At 49.4% G+C, this 17,837-nt stretch overlaps 1 pseudogene; it reads left to right on the top strand.

Annotated features, from left to right (window-relative positions):
- On the top strand, positions 1-12,030 carry LOC126082435 (alpha-1-acid glycoprotein 2-like; annotated as a pseudogene).
- Positions 12,031-17,837: the final 5,807 nt, after the last annotated feature.

Genomic DNA, 17,837 nt, shown 5'->3' with positions numbered 1-17,837 from the left:
ATGAGATATGGTGAGGGCCATGGCCAATATATGCGCACCATTTCCTTCTACCTTCAGGTCCAGGATGGCCACTGGCATCAGACACTCTTCACCTTCCGGACCCAGGACCCCCAGCAGTTGCCCATTGTCAGCGTGGACAACCTCCCTCCTGCCTCATCAGGGAAGCAGTATCGCCTCGAAGTTGGACCTGCATGCTTCCTCTGACCTCTGACCACCTGGCTCCTCTAAGCCTCATGGGGAAGGGAAGAGGAGGAGGATGCAAAGGGAGGGTACCTAGGGGCAGGTGGGCCCAGGAGAGGCAGTCCACCTGCCCAGGGATTCTTGGGCAGGCCCCAACTGTTGTCTGCCCAGTAGAAGTGGGTGGGGGTAGCAGGGGACACGGTATACTGGGGAGCAACTGATCCCAGCTCAGTCCCAAAGACCAACCAAAGAGCCAGCCAGAGCAAGCTGGACCTGCAAACACCTGAGCCCCATGGCCTATCTGCCAGCTCTGCAGCTACCCCCTTCCCTTGCCAGCTTCCTGCCCAAAGAGCCCCACATTCAAGCCAACTCGAGGGAAGGGGGCATCTCGCCAGCTGGTCCCTGCCAGGGAGCTTTTGATGTGCAATATTAGGAAAGAGACATGAAAAAAGGAGAAAAGGAAAGAAGTATATATATATATATTATTTAAACAAAAAGAAGATGTATTACTATTTTTTTTTTCCACCTGGGAAAGAGGTGAGAGCATGAGAAAGAGCAGCCAGGGGGTGGGAAGTGAGGATGCCCTGAGAGGGAGAGGCAAGACCCTCGGGGCTGGGGAGACCCATGTTGCTACCTCCCACTGTGAAATCGCTGGTGCTCCCAATTGTCTTGTAATGTTTGTGATTTTTTTAAGGAATAAAAAAAGAACTATTTAAGATTCTAAAGGTGCTACCATTTTGCCACAGACTTTGAAGACTCTTTCTGATGTGGGACGTTGTCCACATCTTGCTCTTTCCCCCAAATTTTGAAGTTTGGGGGATTTAAAAATTTTTTCTGTCATCACCCTTGTGCTCTTCAGGTAACTAACTGCTTAAAGAGGAAAGAAAGAAAAGAAAAGAAAAACAACCTACCAGAAACCAGAAGTAGGGAGATTTGCCTTTTAACTTACAGACTTTGAAATGTTTGTCCTCTTCAGGCAGGGGGAGTCCTGAGTTCCAAGGATTGTGACTTGGCCCTTCTTGGTCCTAGAGAGAAGCTAGGCTGCCTTGGAGGGCATGGCCTGCAGAGGTGCTGAAACAAGTCTTGACTTCGAAGAAACCATTACGAAAGTGGCGTTGGTCAAGGCTGACCTGGGAGGTGGAATTCAAATACGGAGCCATCTCCCAAAGCCACATAATGTAATCCCAAGGTCTTCCCTTCCAGGAGCAGTCATCTTTCTTGCTTTTTCATGGTCATTAAATTCTCTAGAAACCCCATGTCATTAGCTCCAAGTGTGAATTGGGCTGACGAGAAAGAATAACTATGGGAATCTCAGTTCAGCACTATAGTGATGTTCAGTGTAACCTGAATTATGCTATGTCAGTCAACAAGTCAGTGCTTAGGTTGAATGTTGAAGTTGTTTTAACTATGGAATTATTTTTATAGAAGGGGAAAATGTATGTGAAAGTCTCTATTTGTGTATTTTTCTTAAGTTGTGTCTCTGTGGGAACTGGATTTGGTTTCCATTATTTAATACCTCACTCTGGCCCACCCTCCCTACCGGACACTTCCTGTATTCCTCTCCTCCCTGTCCCTGCCTGGTTGTTCTGACGGAAGTGCATTTTTGTAGCAGCTCGGGGCCTCATCTCAGCCCTCGGTTTCCCAATGCCGCCAGACTCATCGTGGCCTCTGTCTAGTTCTTGGGTTTTTCTGCTGTCCTCGTTTATGTCTCTGTCCCCATGTCAGTGTGTTAGAACCCTAGTGGGTTCCATTTCTTCTTTTTCCCTTCTGGATTTTAAATAAATATTTAAAACTGAGGCAATGGAATGGCTGTCTGTGGTGGTGTACTTCTTCCCAGAGCTTGGAGGGCAGTTTCTGGACAGGTTGGCTGGGAGGATGCTCATCCTGCTTCCCCCAAAGGAGGAAGAGGGGCCGGGAGAGATGAGGTGCCTTGCATTGGCCGGGGGTGTGGATGCCAAAAGGCAGGGAGCTTGGGTTCTACAGGTAGGAGGTACATTGAGATTAACATGAGCAATTTAAAATTATGGTAAAATATACATAACATAAATGTTACCACTAGTGACATTTAGCACATTCACAATATTGTATAACCATCACTACTATCTAGTGCTAAAAACATTTTCATCACTCCAAAAGGAAACAGCATATCCATTAAGCAGTCACTTCCTATTTCACTCTCCCCGCAGCCCTGGCAACCTCTGACCTGCTTCCATCTCTGTGGATTTGCCTCCTCTGAGTATTTCATCAAAAGCCATCACACAGGTTCTGGCCTTCTGTGACAGCTTCTTTCAACCATGTTTTAGCATGTATCAACAGTTAATTTTCATTTATGGATGAGTAGTATTCCGTTGTATGAATACAGCACATTTTGTTTATCCATTCACCCACCGATGGACATTTGGGTTGTTTCCACTGTTTGCCTTTTGTGAATAGGGCTGCGGCATGAGCCATTCTTACCTGTGAGATTTCTTGAGTGAGATCACACGAGTATCTCCCTTGAAAGAAGTGATTGAGAGTCTGAGAGAGAAAATTGACAGATGTAACAAATAAAAATACAGGATGCCCAGATCAATAGGAAGTTTAGATAAGCAACAAGTACTTTTTCAGCATAAGTATATCTCATGCAATATTTGGGACATACTTATACTAAAAAAGGCATTTGTTATTTATCTGAAATTCATATTTATCTGGGTGCCCTGCATTTTATCTGGCAGCCCTACTGGGAAATGAGAGGACCTGCTGGGCCTGGACCCCACATCCAACCCTCAGTTCAGAGCTCAAGGGACTGTGGATGAATTGGAATTTTTCTGCCCTCCTCATCTAGGAGAAAGAACGAATCACAAGGAGCTGAGCTCATATCAGGGGTTTTAAACACTTGCATTTCATGCCCAGGCCCTCAGTGCAGGTGCAGCTCAGTCTTCCCTCCTGTGCCACCCTGCACCAGCCCCAGACAGCTGCCCTGCCACGGCCCTGAGAGGTGGGTCCACAGAGCCCAGCATGTGAAGTCTGGGGGAGCTTGGAGAGTCCCTTGTCCAAGGTACACCCTCCGGTTTTACAGAGTGGGCAACAGACAATCAGGGAAGTGCCTGAGGTCCCATGATGAGGCCAAGGCAAAGCTGGGCTTCAAACCCAGGAGTGTCCGTGAGGGTACTGCCAATGTGCATTAGATCCTTGGTTCTCAAAGTGTCTTCCTGGAACCAGCAGCAGCACCTGGGAGTCTGGGAGTTCCTTAGAAGTGCACGTTTTCAGCCCCTCCCCACACCTGCTGAATCACAAGCCCCAAGCGGGGGCGTCCAGCAATCGGCATTTTAACAAGCTTTCCTGGAAACACTGATGTAAGAATCATCGATCTGTACCGTCCTAGAGCTGGACAGTGATTTCCCAACACTGGAAACGAACTCAGAAATGAAGAGATAAGAATGTTCTGGTCATTTCCTTAACTGATAATCAAAACAAAAATTGGGCCAGCATGGTCCAGTTCCTGAACCATTCTCTAAGAGCTGCCATATATTGTCATCCCCAAAGAACCTGCTTAGCTGTCGGCTTATGCTTCCCATTCTGTAGGTGGGAAAGTTAAGGCACTTTAACATCTATTTTTCCTGTGAGGCAAAAAGTCTGTGAGAGCAGGGAATAAGTCTTGTTCCCTGCTGTAGCCACAGAGGACAGCAGTCACTCAAATTTGTGTAAACAAATGCTCTCAGGAACTCTCAGCTTCATTTCCTTGACTCGAGTTGATCAAGCACCTTCTCTGTGTTCAGTGTAACTGGAGTTACAGAGGGAATCTGGCAGTGTGTCTGCGTGGGGTTCTGAGTCCGAGGGAGGCAGTAGGAGGGGTTGGGCCTTGTGTGCTTAAGGGATAGGTGCTCGGGGCGGGGGGGTGGACAAAAAGGGGGGGCAGCAGGCAGAATCTCAGCAAGGCCAGGGTGGTCAGGAAGTGACTCCCCAAACTGAGGCTGAGAGGTAGAGAATAAATTGAGGTTAGCCAGATGCGGAAGGGCATTGGAGGGAGAGGGAACAGCACCAGCCAAGGCCCAGAGGTGAAAGATGGTTGTTGTTGGTGGTACGTGCCGTTGAGATTCTGACTCACAGTGACCCTCTATGACAGAGTAAACTCCCCAGAGGATTTCCTAGGCTGTCATCTTTACAGGAGCAGGTCACCAGGTCTTTCCTCCTGCAGAGCCGCTGGTGGGTTTGAACCACCAACGTTTTGATTTGCAGCCGAGTGTTTAAGCATTGTGCAACCAGAGGTGAAAGGTAGCCTGTGTATTTGGGAAAATGTAAGTAGCTCCATGTGGCTGTATGCAGAAGAGTGTGGGAGAACAATGCTCCAGTGAACATGGGCGTGCATGTCTATTCGTGCGACGACTCTTATTTCTCTAGGATATATTCCTAGGACTGGGATTGCTTGATCATATGGTATGTCTATTTCTAGCTTTCTAAGGAAACACCACATTGTTTCCAAAATAGTTGAATCAAACCCAGCCACGGGCAGTCGCATACACTATGCAACAGGCCAGTGTTGGGAAAGTGAGGAGAGAGGAGAGAGAAGGGGAGAAGCTTGCAGTTGGGTTCCAGTCCCAGCTTTCTGACTGGCACATGGCCTGGAGTGGGTCCTTAGCTCTCTCTCTGGGCCTCAGCTTCTCCCTCTGCAAAATGGGAATGATATACCATGCCCTGTTCACCAGTGCAGACAGGGCTACTGTTAAATAGTAGTAGGGAGTTATTGTTACTGTCTTATGCATCCAGTCAGTCCTGACTCACGGTGACCCCATGGGTGCAAAGTAGAACTGCTCCATAGTCTTGTCATGGCTGTAACCTTTATGAAAGCAGACTGCCAGGCCTTTTCTTCCACGGTGCTGCTGGTTGGGTTCAAGCCACCGACTTTTTGGTTCAAACCATTTGTACTACCCAGAGACCTTATAACAGGGTGAACTGTTTGAAATTGATGATATTCAACTGCGTTTTGGCCGACATAATTGACAGTTTCAGATGTTCTACCCAATAACCAGCATACATGATAACAGTGGCTACACTTTTTGTGCACTTGCGCCCGCCCCTCCCTCACTGTCCCAACACTGGGCTGTTCTTGCATGGTGGACCTGACTGCCCATGGCTGGGATTTCATTCATTGTCAACAGAGCAAACACTGGCTGGCCTGGGCTTTCCCCAGGGCCACGCTCAGTGTTACACATTTTCATCTCACGCACAACCTTATGCAACACTCATTACTACTCTGTTTTTCAGATGAAGAACTGAAGCCCAAAGAGGTTGCATAAGCCACTCAAGGTCACACAATAGGATTTGACTTGAGCAAATCTTCTTTTGGGGGTATTTCCTCAGCCCAGACACAAAGCTCCTAATTAGAACTGTTTGCTCTGTCAATGTATTCTTCTTGATTGCTCATCTACAAGATCGCAAGTTAGACATGGAGCTAAACCCTGGTCTTGTTGAAGAAATATTTAAAATGGCTTTCTCAGAAAATGAATGGTTTCAAATGGGTGTGTTTCCCTGATGACCCAAAACTCGATATGACCTTTGCCATGTCACCTCACTTCTCTAAGCCATTGTTTCTTCAGCTGTGTAATATGGGGAAACAGTCTTTTTTTCAGCCATGGCTATACGTATTTTGGGGTTTTGCTGTCTTTAGAAGCGGGATATAACCTGCAATCACTGAGTATTTATTGAATGCAGCAGTCTTTCTTGCTCTCCTCCCATCCCAGCTTTGTCATTAAACAAATGGTGATGGTTATTATAATTTGCAAAGTCTTAAGGCAAATTTGTTTCATTTCATAAGCATTTTACAAATATTAATGGATTTAATCCTCATAACGACCCAGTGAAGTAGGTACTCTTCTTATCCCCACTTTACAGGTGAAGAATGGAGGCATAGAGTGATAAGTAACCTGCCCAACGTCACACAGCTACCAAACAGTAGACCAGGATAGCTCTTCATCACCACCCTACGCTGCCTCGAGGGCTTCTCTGTCTCCTTTCCTGCCAAACTTCTCTTGCCATTGCACCCGGGTCAGATTGAGGGGCAGGCTAGGAAACGTTGCCCTAGAACTTCAATCCATGGAGGCACGAAAACAGCTTAGTTGTCTAGTGCTGCTGTAACAGAAATACCACAAGTGCATTGCTTAAACAAAGGGGAATTTATTTTCTCACAATCTAGTAAGCTAGAAGTCCAAATTCAGGGCATCAGTGCCAGTGGAAGGCTTTCTCTCTCTATCAGCTCTAGACGAAGGTCCTTGTCATCAATCTTCCCCAGACTAGGACCTTCTCCAGGCAGGAATCCTGGGTCCGAAGGACCCACTCTCCTCCCGGCGCTGCTTTCTTGGTGGTATGAGGTCCCCAACTCTCTGCTTGCTTCCCTTTTCTTTTATCTCCTGGATGATAAAAGGTGGTGCAGGCCACATCGCAGGGAAACTCCCTTTACATTGGATCCGGGAAGTACCCAGAGTGAAGGTGTTACATCTGCATAATCCTCTTTAACCACAGGCAGAGATTATGATTTATAACACATAGGAAAATCACAAAATGGAGGACACACAGTACTGGTAATCATGGCCTAACCAAGTTGACACGTATTTTGGGGAGACACAATTCAATCCATGACAGTATCCCTGGAATGTGAGGAGATGGAGAACATTGGACTGTGTTAGGGTGTGTCAGGCGGTCCCTGGGTGGGTCAGTTTGTGTCGACTACTATCCTAAAGGTTGGCAGATTCAATCCACCCAGTAGGCCTGTGGAAGAAAGGCCAGGTGATCTTCTTCCCCTCTTCCCCCCAAAAAAGAACCCTATGGAGCAGTTCTACTCTGTAACACATGTGGAGAATTTTTTCCCTGGGGCCTGAACAGTGTTGGCCATGGAGGTGGATGTGTACGGTTATGGGTCACTCTGCGTCAGGTACTAGACCTGAAGTGACATAGGTGACTATGCGTTATTTAATAAATTGTGCGTGTGTGTGTACGTGCGTGTGTGAATGTGTGATATATGGAGCCTCTAAAGCTCAGGACTCGGGGCAGGGGTCCAAGTCTAATGGTGGTGTTGTCCCCACACAACAGTCAGTCTCTCCTTAAAATGAACAGTGTCTTGACTCTGTCCCCATCATCTCACTCCTGGACCACCGCAACAGTCTCCCAAGTCTACTCTCCTACTCCTGCCCTCCCCATAGCCCCCACTGCAGACACACAGAGTGGCCTTTCTAAAGAACAAATGTGATTATGTCACACCCCAGCTGCCTTACTTCTTTCCACTTCTCCCCAGTGCCCCGGAAGCCCAGCCCTAAGTGCTCAGCCTGCTTCCTTGCCCTGCAGGCCTCGGCTCCTGCCCAGCTCTCCTCCATCCACCCTGGTCACTTGGGCCTATCTCATGCTGCAGCCACACAGACCTGCTTCCAGGGCCTTGTTGCCGCCTGTCCTCTTCCTCTCCTGATGAGCTCCAGTCATTCCTTCATAGCTCAGATTACAGCAACGTGAATTCAGAAAACTAACTAAGCTGGCAAAAAACAAACAGAGAAACAAACAAACAAACAAAAACAAACGAAAAGCAATGGGAATCCCAGTTTTGACAAGAATGTGAGGAAAGGGATTCATCTGGGCATTGTTAAGATGATATAATATTAAAAATGGTGAATGCTTTTTGATTTTGCATGTTTTTGTTTTCTGTTTGGGGAAGGGCTTTTTCAAAAAATTGTCTTTATTTAGGTATAATTTGCATACAATAGAATGCATATCACTTAGGTGCCGCCTCTTTTTGGAAAAGTCACTGCCTCCGAGGTTGTGTTGGGGACCCTCTAAACTTTTCCTTTTCCACAGTTGTGACCACACTCACTTGGAATTGAAGCTCTCTCCCTCACCCTAATCCCACCCCCATGCCAGCTGGACACTCTCCAAGCTCCCTCAGCATTTGCTTTATGTCCCACTCAAATCTTGGTGTTCAGTGGGCCCGGAATTGATGGAAGCATGAGATTGCCAAGTGGGCAAGCCCTCTATTGAAATCAAAGGACTCACACATGCTAATATTACTCTATCCCACTCTCACTCTGGCCTTCAATCAGCCAGACTCTGAAGTCTTTGTAACCCCTTCAACTTCAGGAACCCCCATTAAATCTGGGTTTGGAGAAGTTACTTGCAGCTGGCTCTGGGGAAAGAAAGGAAGGTTTTGTGCAAGGCATTTCCCAAGTGCCCACTGCCTTGTGTCACAGTCCTGACCTGACCATTGCTAAGCCCCAGGGGTCCCACCATTTCTTGCTATAAAGGTCAACGAGCAGTCAGGTTACCAGGCTGACTGGCTCCAGGTGCCTTCTCTCTCGTCACGGCACTGCCCTGGGCCCTTGCCGTCCTGAGTCTCCTCCCTTTGCATCCAAGACCCAGAGTGTGCCAACATGAAGCCAGCACCTATTACTAATGCCACTCTGGAGCGAGTGAGTGCCAGGGCTCCCCTTCCCCTGCTGGCTGGTCACTAGCCCCCTGCTCTTGGCTCTGTGCTTTTCTCTCCTGGGTCCTGGGGTGAAGCTCTGACCATCTGGGTGGCTTCAGGTGGCATTCCCTGCCTCCAGGCCCAAAAGCCCCATTCAGAAGTATCTCAGCAGGGGATGGTTCCGTGCTGGGCATGGGGAGGCTGTCTGTAGGATTGCCTGATTTTTTGGTGTGAGTCTCTCTGTCTCCACATCTGTGAAACGGAGAGAGAGATTAGCTGAATCACCTCCCAGCTGACTGTCAAGGGTTCAGCCCCAAGGCCCGCATCACCAGCTCTGGTCTCTCCCCAGCTCTCTGGCAAATGGTTCTACATCGCCTCAGTCTTTCGCCATCCCAAGTACTATCAGTCAGCCAAAGAGATCCAGGCGGCCTTCTTTTACTTAACCCCCAACATAACGGAGGACGTGATACTACGCAGAGAGTACACCACCATGTGAGACCCCCACATGCCAGCCCCTGCCTTCCCCCTCTCCCCACAGCAGGCACCAGCTTCTGGCTTCCACCCCCAGCAGCCAAATACCTTGAGCTAGTCCCTCCCCAGTGCTGCCCTCAGCATTCCCATCTATGGAGTGGGAAGACTGACTCCAATTTCTGTCCCACTCTTGCCCTTCCATGACTATGATGGGTGACTGTGACTGTTCATCTCTCCTTGACCATGGTAGTATTTCTCCCACTTTGTGTCTGACTTTAGGCATGGCCAGTGTGTCTATAACTCCAGCTACCTGGGGGTCCAGCAGGAGAATGGAACCCTCTCCGGAGATGGTGAGGGCTGGCCCTCAAACTGGAGCCCACCTCGTGGGAAGGGGGGACTGTGGGTGGGCCGGCATGGCCTATGTGAGGAAGGCTGGGGCTGAGGGCCCTGGAGGCTCTGGGCCCACAGAACACGGGGAAGGCCCATGTCTTGTGTCTCCATGGTCCCAGTGCCTGCACACTGTAATAATCATAGTAATACCTGCCAACATTGTGAGGTCTTACTATGTGCCAGGCACTGTTTGAGGTGCTTTACGTGAATCAACTCACTGAATACTCCCATATAACCCGAAGCCATTACGATGATCATGCCCAGTTTACAGATGAGGAGACATAGCACAGAGACGTCAAGTAATTTCTCTGAGGTCACACAGCTTGTAATTGGAACTAGGATTCAAACCCAAGCCTGGCTCCAGACCTGCCCCTGTCTTAACCATTCTTTATCGTGCTCTGGAAGTGAAGGGAGCAACTCACGTGTTGGGCAGACTGTGACTTCACTCATGTCCCAGTCATCACTGCAGAGATGGCACAAAGTAGGGGCACAAAATGCTGATGGAACTGAACTAACACCACTTACAGCCCTGAGGCTCCTCTCAGGACCTCATTTCCTTCATCTGTAAAATGGGGAGAAAGGCCCTGACTTCCACAGTCTATTTGGCCTCCTATGATTCCATGGACATAAGTGTGTGGGTATGCATGTATGTATGTGTGTGTATTCCATGTCGGCAGTACACATGTGTATGTTTCATGTGTGCTGCATAGTCCATGTGCGTACTGTATGTATGTATTCCATGTATGCAGGTAGAGTGCTCAGCACTGGGCCCAGCACACAATAGGAGCTGGTGACGTCATGGCCCAGGTGAACCCTTGGTCTTCACTGGTCAGCTGTGTGACCCTGGGCCTGCCCAGGCTGCCTCATCATCCCTTCCTCAAGGTTTCACCCCAGACACTGTTTTATCCTCCAGAAGGGGGCACACAACATTTTGCCTACCTGCTGTTCACCAAGGACTCCAAGACCTACATGTTTTCCTTCTACCCGGAAGATGAGCCGAACCGGGGGCTGGTCTTCTATGGTAGGCACCCTTGGCAGTCCCAACTCCAGCCCACCCCAGTATCAGCCCAGCTTCACCCACCCTGAGGACTGGGCTCCCTGAATTCTAGCCCTGCCTGGACTTCCATCTGGGACCTCCAGTGTCCTCACCCAGCCCCCTGCTCCCCACTGCAGCTGACAAGCAGGAGGTAACCCAGGAAAAACTGAGAGAGTTCTATGAAGCCCTCAAGTGCATGGGTCTCCAGGGGATGGAAATTGTGTACACTGATGGCAAAAAGGTAAACAAAGGCAAGAGGACCTGGGCAATGCTCACCACCAGCCTTGGGTTGGCCCGGCCTCGGGCAGCTCCGGAGACCCAGAGAGGGAAGGCCTCCAGCCATGGCTGCACAGCAAACAGGGCATCCTACTTTTAAGCTCCCTCTCTCTGGCAGGGGCAGTGGAGCCTCACACAGGGCTGTGGTGGTGGGTGAGAGCCCAGGGGGGAGCGTCACTGTGAAGTCAGGGAGAACTCCCAGAGCAGGTGGGGAGGGCTGAGAGGCTAACAGGAGGGGAATCAGCAAAGGGGTGGGGGTGGGACTTGGGGAGGAGACCCACATGGGGCACCCCTGGGTGGTGCAAATGGTTAGCGTTCACTACTAGTCGAAAGGTTGGCTTCAAGTCTCATCTGCTCAAGTTTAACACTCGCGTGAGAGGGGTTTGGTATTCTGGCTTCAGTGTTGCCCAAAGCGGAGGAAGTCCAGGGCCACTGTCCCAGTTTTGTATACTTGAGGCTGGCCTGTGTAATTATCACCTTCATTCTTTTCTTCAAACTTGTGTTAAATGCAAGACTTTCCTCGGTCTCTGCCTACGTAGTAATATCTGTAAAATCACAGAGCTGATGAGCTAGTTACACTCTTTCGATATTCGTGAAATACAGTCATAACTATTAAGATACAAAGGTCTCACCATTTTACCACCTGAGGTCACTTCACTTGACCAGGTGTGGTTTGAACGCCTTTCTCTGCCCTGCAAACCCTGGGAAAGGCTATGAGCTCAGCCACCAAGTCAGATCACCTGGTCGCCAGCTTCCCTCCCTCATCTAGGTGGGTCACCTTGGACAGACCATGTGGCCCCTCTGAGCCTCAGTTTCATCATCTGTAAAATAGTGGTGGTTGTGAGGAATTCAGGATACATAGCACAGGGCCCTGGCAAGTCATAAAAACCTATAAACCTGTTGCTGTCGAGTGGATTCTGACTCACAGGCAAGTCATAAGTGCTCAGAAAATGCCAGTTGTTCTTAAGGGTTTGCTTTCCTATTGTAGACATGTATAAGCTGAGGCTCTGAGAGGGAAAGTGACTTGCCCAAGGTCACCTGGCCAGAAAGTGGCAGAGCCAAGGTTGGGAGCCCTGGTATGGCTGGCTCCAGAGTCCAGAACGTACTCCATCCCCACAGAAAATCTTCCTCCATCATAACACTTCTTTCTCCCCCCACTGTCTTCCAGGATCTGTGTGGACCCTTGGAGAAGCAGCATGAGGAGGAGAGGAAGAAGGGAAACAGGGGGTCCCAGGTGGACACAGAGTTAGGCTAGGACCTTGGGGATTTTGGAGAACCATCCTCTTCCTCCTGGCAGCCCTTGTATCTGCTGAATTGCAGTTATGTGGATTTTGGAGAACCATCCTCTTCCTCCTGGCAGCCCTTGTATCTGCTGAATTGCAGTTATGTCAACATAGCTCCTATATATTTGGAACAGTCTGGCCAGGTCTCTTGTTCATTTGTTCATTCATTTATTCATGTTGAAGCTGCTCTGAGGGGAGCCCTGGCTGGGCGTTGGACCAGGCCTGCCCCTGGTGGAGAGAGCCCCTATGCGACACCCAGTACACTTGCCTGGGTGGACGACAAGATGTATCACATGCTGTGGGAGCTCAGAACAGGAAAGTTTTCTTCTGTAGTGGAGAAGTCTGGGAAGCCTTCCTGGAAGGGGCATCTGAGAGATTAGGACTAGATAAAATCTACTGTTCTGTCTGTAAGCCAAGGACCTGAGAGGACACATTCGAGGATGTTGAGGCCAAGAACACTAATTAGAGTTGCGGTGGATAAGGGGTGATGAGAATTTAGGCATGTGACATGATCAGGAAGGAGCTTCCTTGAGACATACCACCCAGTTCACCTGGGAAGGCAGGTTAGAAGGGGCAGGACAAAGGCAGGAAGACCTGTGTGGAGCCTCCTGTGGAAATGGCAAGAGACGGTGGCCCGGAGTAGGGAGGACAGGGCAGGGGTGATATGGAGGACTAGCTGGGGGTCTGGGTGACTCTCTGTTGCCCACCTGAGAGACCAAGATGAGGAGGATGACACCCAGGGAAAGGTTGCTCCTAGGAACCAGCTGACATCTTGCAAATGTGTATGGGGCCCTTGAGACGGGGCCATGTCTCAGGCACAGCCCACTTTGTGGCATAAATGGAGCCAACACCTCAAATCAGAAGCCCAACGAGGAAGGGCCAGCTTCCTTCCGTACCAGAGGGACTTGTGACTTACGGCCACTTGAATCTATGGGAAGAAGTACCACTCTAGCAGCAGAGAAGCTGGGCCTCAATTTTTGGGCAGTTCCATAAGTGCAGCTGCCTAAACCATCTATAGAGTGACAGAACCATAGCCTGGTGTTCTGATTCCCAGTCCTGTGCCCCAAAACACCAACGCCCATTTTGCCTCCCCTCCCAAGAACCAAGGTCCACGTGTCTAAGACTCCAACATCCTTTGCTAAACAAAGGCCACTGCTGTGTCCGGGACACCAAGAACCCCACCTCGAACCCACCTCCCATCCTGATGGCCTTAGAACATTAGTGGACAGAGCAGCCTCTTGGACCCTAGAAGGCTCTGGATCCAGAGGCTCAGGGCCTACAAGTAGTCTTCCCATTTCACTGTTACTTCCAGCAAGATGCCATTTTCAACTCTACTGAGGAGGAACAGCTGAAAAATAAAGTAGAAAGTTCTCTGGGGGACAGGGGAGGAGGGAGATGAGAGGTGGGATGACTGAAGAAAGAAATAAGTGAATTAGAAACAGGAGTCAGGGAGAAAAAAGTCATTAGGGTACAGGAAGACAAAGAAAATAACAAAGAATGTAGATTTTAGAGTCAGACAAACGTGTTCAAACCCTGGCTCTTTCATGAACCACTTTGGGCAGGCAGCCCAGTGAAACCTCAGTTTCCTCATCAACAAAATGGGGACATAGTGGAAACCTCAAGGGCTGATACGTGACCTGTGTGCTTCGCTCAGGGGTCTAGTACTAAAAACCAAACCAATTGCTGTCGAGTCGATTCCAACTCATAGCGACGCTATAGGACAGAGTAAAGTGCCCCGTAGAGATTCCAAAGAACAAGTGGTGGATTTGAACAGCCGACTTTTTGGTTAGCAGCTGTAGCATTTAACCACTTCACTACCAGGGATTCCCAGGGATCTAGCAGGTGCTTGGTAAATGCAGCTATAGTTATTCTTTGTGAGTAAAAGGAGCAATGGAAAGAGTCCAGGTATCGCTTTTGCTGACACCAACTGGCAGTGTGTCTTGTAACATCTTTGGCCTCAGTAAAGAGGGGCTTGGCCAGATGGCCCCTCCCCCAGGGCTCTTTGAGTTCAAAGTTTATGATTCTGAGACAGGCATGGAGAAAGTTGAAGAAAGAGACCACTAATAGGAGCAGGCCCCCAACATGTGCCCCCAACAGCCCTCAGGGGAGATGGCTTGGCAGACGTCCACTCTTCTACCCACCAAATCTGACTTTAGAAACACAGTCATGACAACAAACCACTGATGCAGGAGGCTTTGGGAGTTTCCCTTCTTTTTTAAGATCAATATTTATTCTTCATTTCTCCTTGTAATGAAAATAGATCTTTAAATGCCTCAAATATACAAACATCATTGATGCACACACATTTGAGAAATGCTGAGGTAACTTCTGCTATGGGATCGGGGAGCGGGAGATGCCCCAAGGCTAGGCCCCAAACTGAGGCCTGCTGGTAGCTGGCCACTAGCCAAATGTCATAGGGATCCCCAGAAAGAGCTGAGGGCCTTGGGTGAGGTTCTGAGAGGGACCAAGGGGGCATGCTTTCTGGTACTGGGAGTGACCATGGTAGACACACTTCTGAGGCCTTTCACGAATGGCCTCCATTCCAGCGCCCATGGGAAAGCCTCTTATTCCTGAAGCCTCCACAACCTAGTACCCAGGTGCTCCACAATTCCTCACTGACCACCAGTTCCTAGGATTAAAGATTTCCAGCCATGTTCTTCTCAGAGATGCTTACTGGGAATTGTGCCTGTCACAGGTAGAGGAACAGGTTTGTGCCAGAGACCTAGGCACTTTCTCTTCTTCTCTGGCCTCCTCAAGAAAATCCAAGACCAGCAAAACTTCTCAGTTTAAAAACAGATGTATCCATTCGTATATAAAATACATATTATTAGCCAGGGGTGGGCAAGTGCAGAGTTAGGAGAAAAGACTCCCAGGCATTCTATGCGGACAGAGGTAGCCTTGGTCCCAGCACCTCCTTGAGGACGCTGGGCCCCCAGGAAGTGCTTCTCCCAATGGCCAAGTCGAGGCCCCTCCATTAAAAAACCCCAACAGGCTGGGCCTGTGCCTGATGGAGACCCTCTGGAGAGGGTTCTATGCGAGTCTGCCAGGTGACTGTGGCATCAGCCAACTCCTGGTCTGGGGGCATCAGTGGGGTTCCTGCCCCACCTGCCCACCCCTCCATCTCTGCACCTCGAGTGATGTCAGAAGAGGCAGGAGCCCCACGTGGCGCAGGCCTGGCGAACGGCAGTCGACAGCGAGCGGCTCATCTCCTTGGTGGTGGAGCAGATGCTCTTGGCAGTCTGGACAGCCTGGCTCAGCGCCTCATTGAGCTTCTCCAGGCTGGCCAGGTCTAGCTGGATGGAGTGGCGGTGCCCCCCGGCTGGCCAGGAGGAGACTTCGGGGGCCCACACAGTGGCTCATTGGACTGAGGCAGGTCCTGGGGTACACAGTGCCTGAGGAGAGAAGTAGGTGCAGTCATTAATCTTGGAGAGGGCTGGGCGGGGAGGAGAGGAGGAGCACCGGGTTTGGAGTTAACCCACTTCTAAACCCCACCTGGACCACTGGCTCCCACTCTGCCTCTGGGTTTCTTCACCTCTAAAATGGGAACCTGAGGCAGTGGTGGTTCAATGGTAGAATTCTCGCCTCCCATGTGGGAGACCCGGGTTCAAATTCCAGCCAACGCACCTCATAAATAGCCAGCACCCATCTGGCAGTGGGTGTTTGTGTATCGCCATAATGCTGAACAGGTTTCAGTGGAGCTTCCAGACTAAGACAGAGTAAGAAGTAAGGCCTGGCAATCTGCTTCTGAAAATTAGCCAATGAGAAAATGGGAATAATAAGCACCTACCCCCAGGGACTTGATGGAAGGATGAAAAAGAACAGATGAGAGTGACTGACCCAGAGCAGGTGTTCCAGAAGCTCGGTTCCATCTACCCAATAGTTTAACAAATACTTATTCACCATCTACGACACACCGGCCAGTGCGCTCAGCCCTGGGGTTACATTGGTGAAGGAACACACATGGACTCTGCCTTATTGGAGCTTCTAATCTGAAAGCCAGGATCTCAGGAGACCAGGATCACCCCAGGCTCTGCATTGACATCCCCCCTGCCCCCACACTACCCTGGGTGGAAAGGTATCTGGGAGTCCCATTTGTCAAGCACGGAACTCTAGGGAAATGTGGAATTAGGATTCTATGGACATGGGAGGGTCTGCTGGGCAAGGGCGACATTCCCAGGTGGGTCCTGAGGGAATGTGGGTGCTGTTTGAAAGTGCTGGGGGAGATAGGCTGAAGAGGCCACAAGATGAGCAGGGATTTCCCCAAGAAGTGGCTACTACATTCATTCATCCAGGGATGCAAGTTCAAAGACACTGCAGAGGACAAGAAGGGGGTATGGTCTCTGTGTAGAACAAAGGGAAGGGGAGATAAAGAAGCATGAGCCTAAATACAGCAGAAAGGAACTTGGGAAGACTTGGCCCACATCAGGCACTGGCCTCTTGCCTGGCACAGGGTAGGGGCTCAGCCAACTCTGGTTATATTTACTACTGAGCCTCCACCTTCTGACTTGCACTATGTACAGTGTGTATAAAGGCTTTGCTAGGATCTGAATGGACAGTTCTCCAAAGAAGACATGTAAATGGCCAATAAACACATGGAAAGCCGCTCCACATCATAAGTCCTTAACGAGTTGTTCTCAAGTCAACTCTACTCATGGCGACCGCATGCATGTCAGCGTAGAACTGTGCTCCATAGAGCTTTCAAAAGCTGATTTTTCGGCAGTATATATCACTAGGCCTTTCTTCCAAGGTGTCTCTGGGTGGACTCAAACCTCCAACCTTTTGGTTAGCAGCTCAGCATGTTAACTGATTGCACCGCCCGGGGAATCCTCATTAGTCGTTTCCAAATCCTATTGCTGTCAAGTCGATTCCTATTCCTAGCGACCCTATAGGACAGAGTCTTTAATCTTTATGGCGGCAGACTGCTACATCTTCCTCCTTCGAACTGGCCGGTGGGTTCAAACTGCTGACCTTCTGGTTAGTGCTTAAACAGTGAACCACCACGGCTACTTTCATTAGTCATTAAAAAAAAAAAAAAATTTTTTTTTAATTAGTCATTAGGGAAATGTAAATCAAGACCACAGTGAAATGCCATTTCATATGCTTCATACTTGGCTAAAATAAAAAAGACAGAGAATAGAAGTGTAGGCAAGGATATGGAGAAATCAGAACCCTCATACGCTGCTGGAGGGAATGTGGAATGGGGCAGCCTGCTTGGAGAACAGTCTGGCAGGTCCTCAAAAAGTTAAACACAGTGCCTAGCCCAGTGCTGGCATCCTCGTCCTCCGAGATACGTGAGCCAGCGCTACCTTTTTATTGTACAGATGAGGAATGTGAAGAGAACGTAACTGATGCAGGAGGCAGTAACACACTAGGCTTAACAGCTCTGCCCCCAAAGACTTACGCCCAAGTCCTGACCAATCCCCTTTGCTACTGTGTGACCTTGAACAAACTCCTTCATCTTTCTAGGTCTCTGTTTCCACATCTAAAAATGGCCACACTTAGCTACCTCCTGTTGTTGTTCCTGTTGGGCGCGGTTGAGTCAATTCCGACTCATAGTGACCCCATGTGACAGAGTAGGACTGCCTCATAGGGTTTTCTTAGCTGTTTTATGGAAGCCGATTGCCAGGTCTTTCTCTTGTGGAGCCGCTGAGTGGGTTCAAATCACCAACCTTTCGGTTAACAGCTGAGTGCATAACTGTTGCAAGACCAGGGCTCTGTCTAGGGTAGATCAAATGGGAAAATTCAGGTAAAAAGCTTCGTACACTGCCTGGACACGGTA

This window comes from Elephas maximus, chromosome 9 (genome assembly GCF_024166365.1).
Source record: "Elephas maximus indicus isolate mEleMax1 chromosome 9, mEleMax1 primary haplotype, whole genome shotgun sequence".
NCBI classification, from domain to species: Eukaryota; Metazoa; Chordata; class Mammalia; order Proboscidea; family Elephantidae; genus Elephas; species Elephas maximus.
This window is presented reverse-complemented; position numbering and strand designations above follow the sequence as displayed.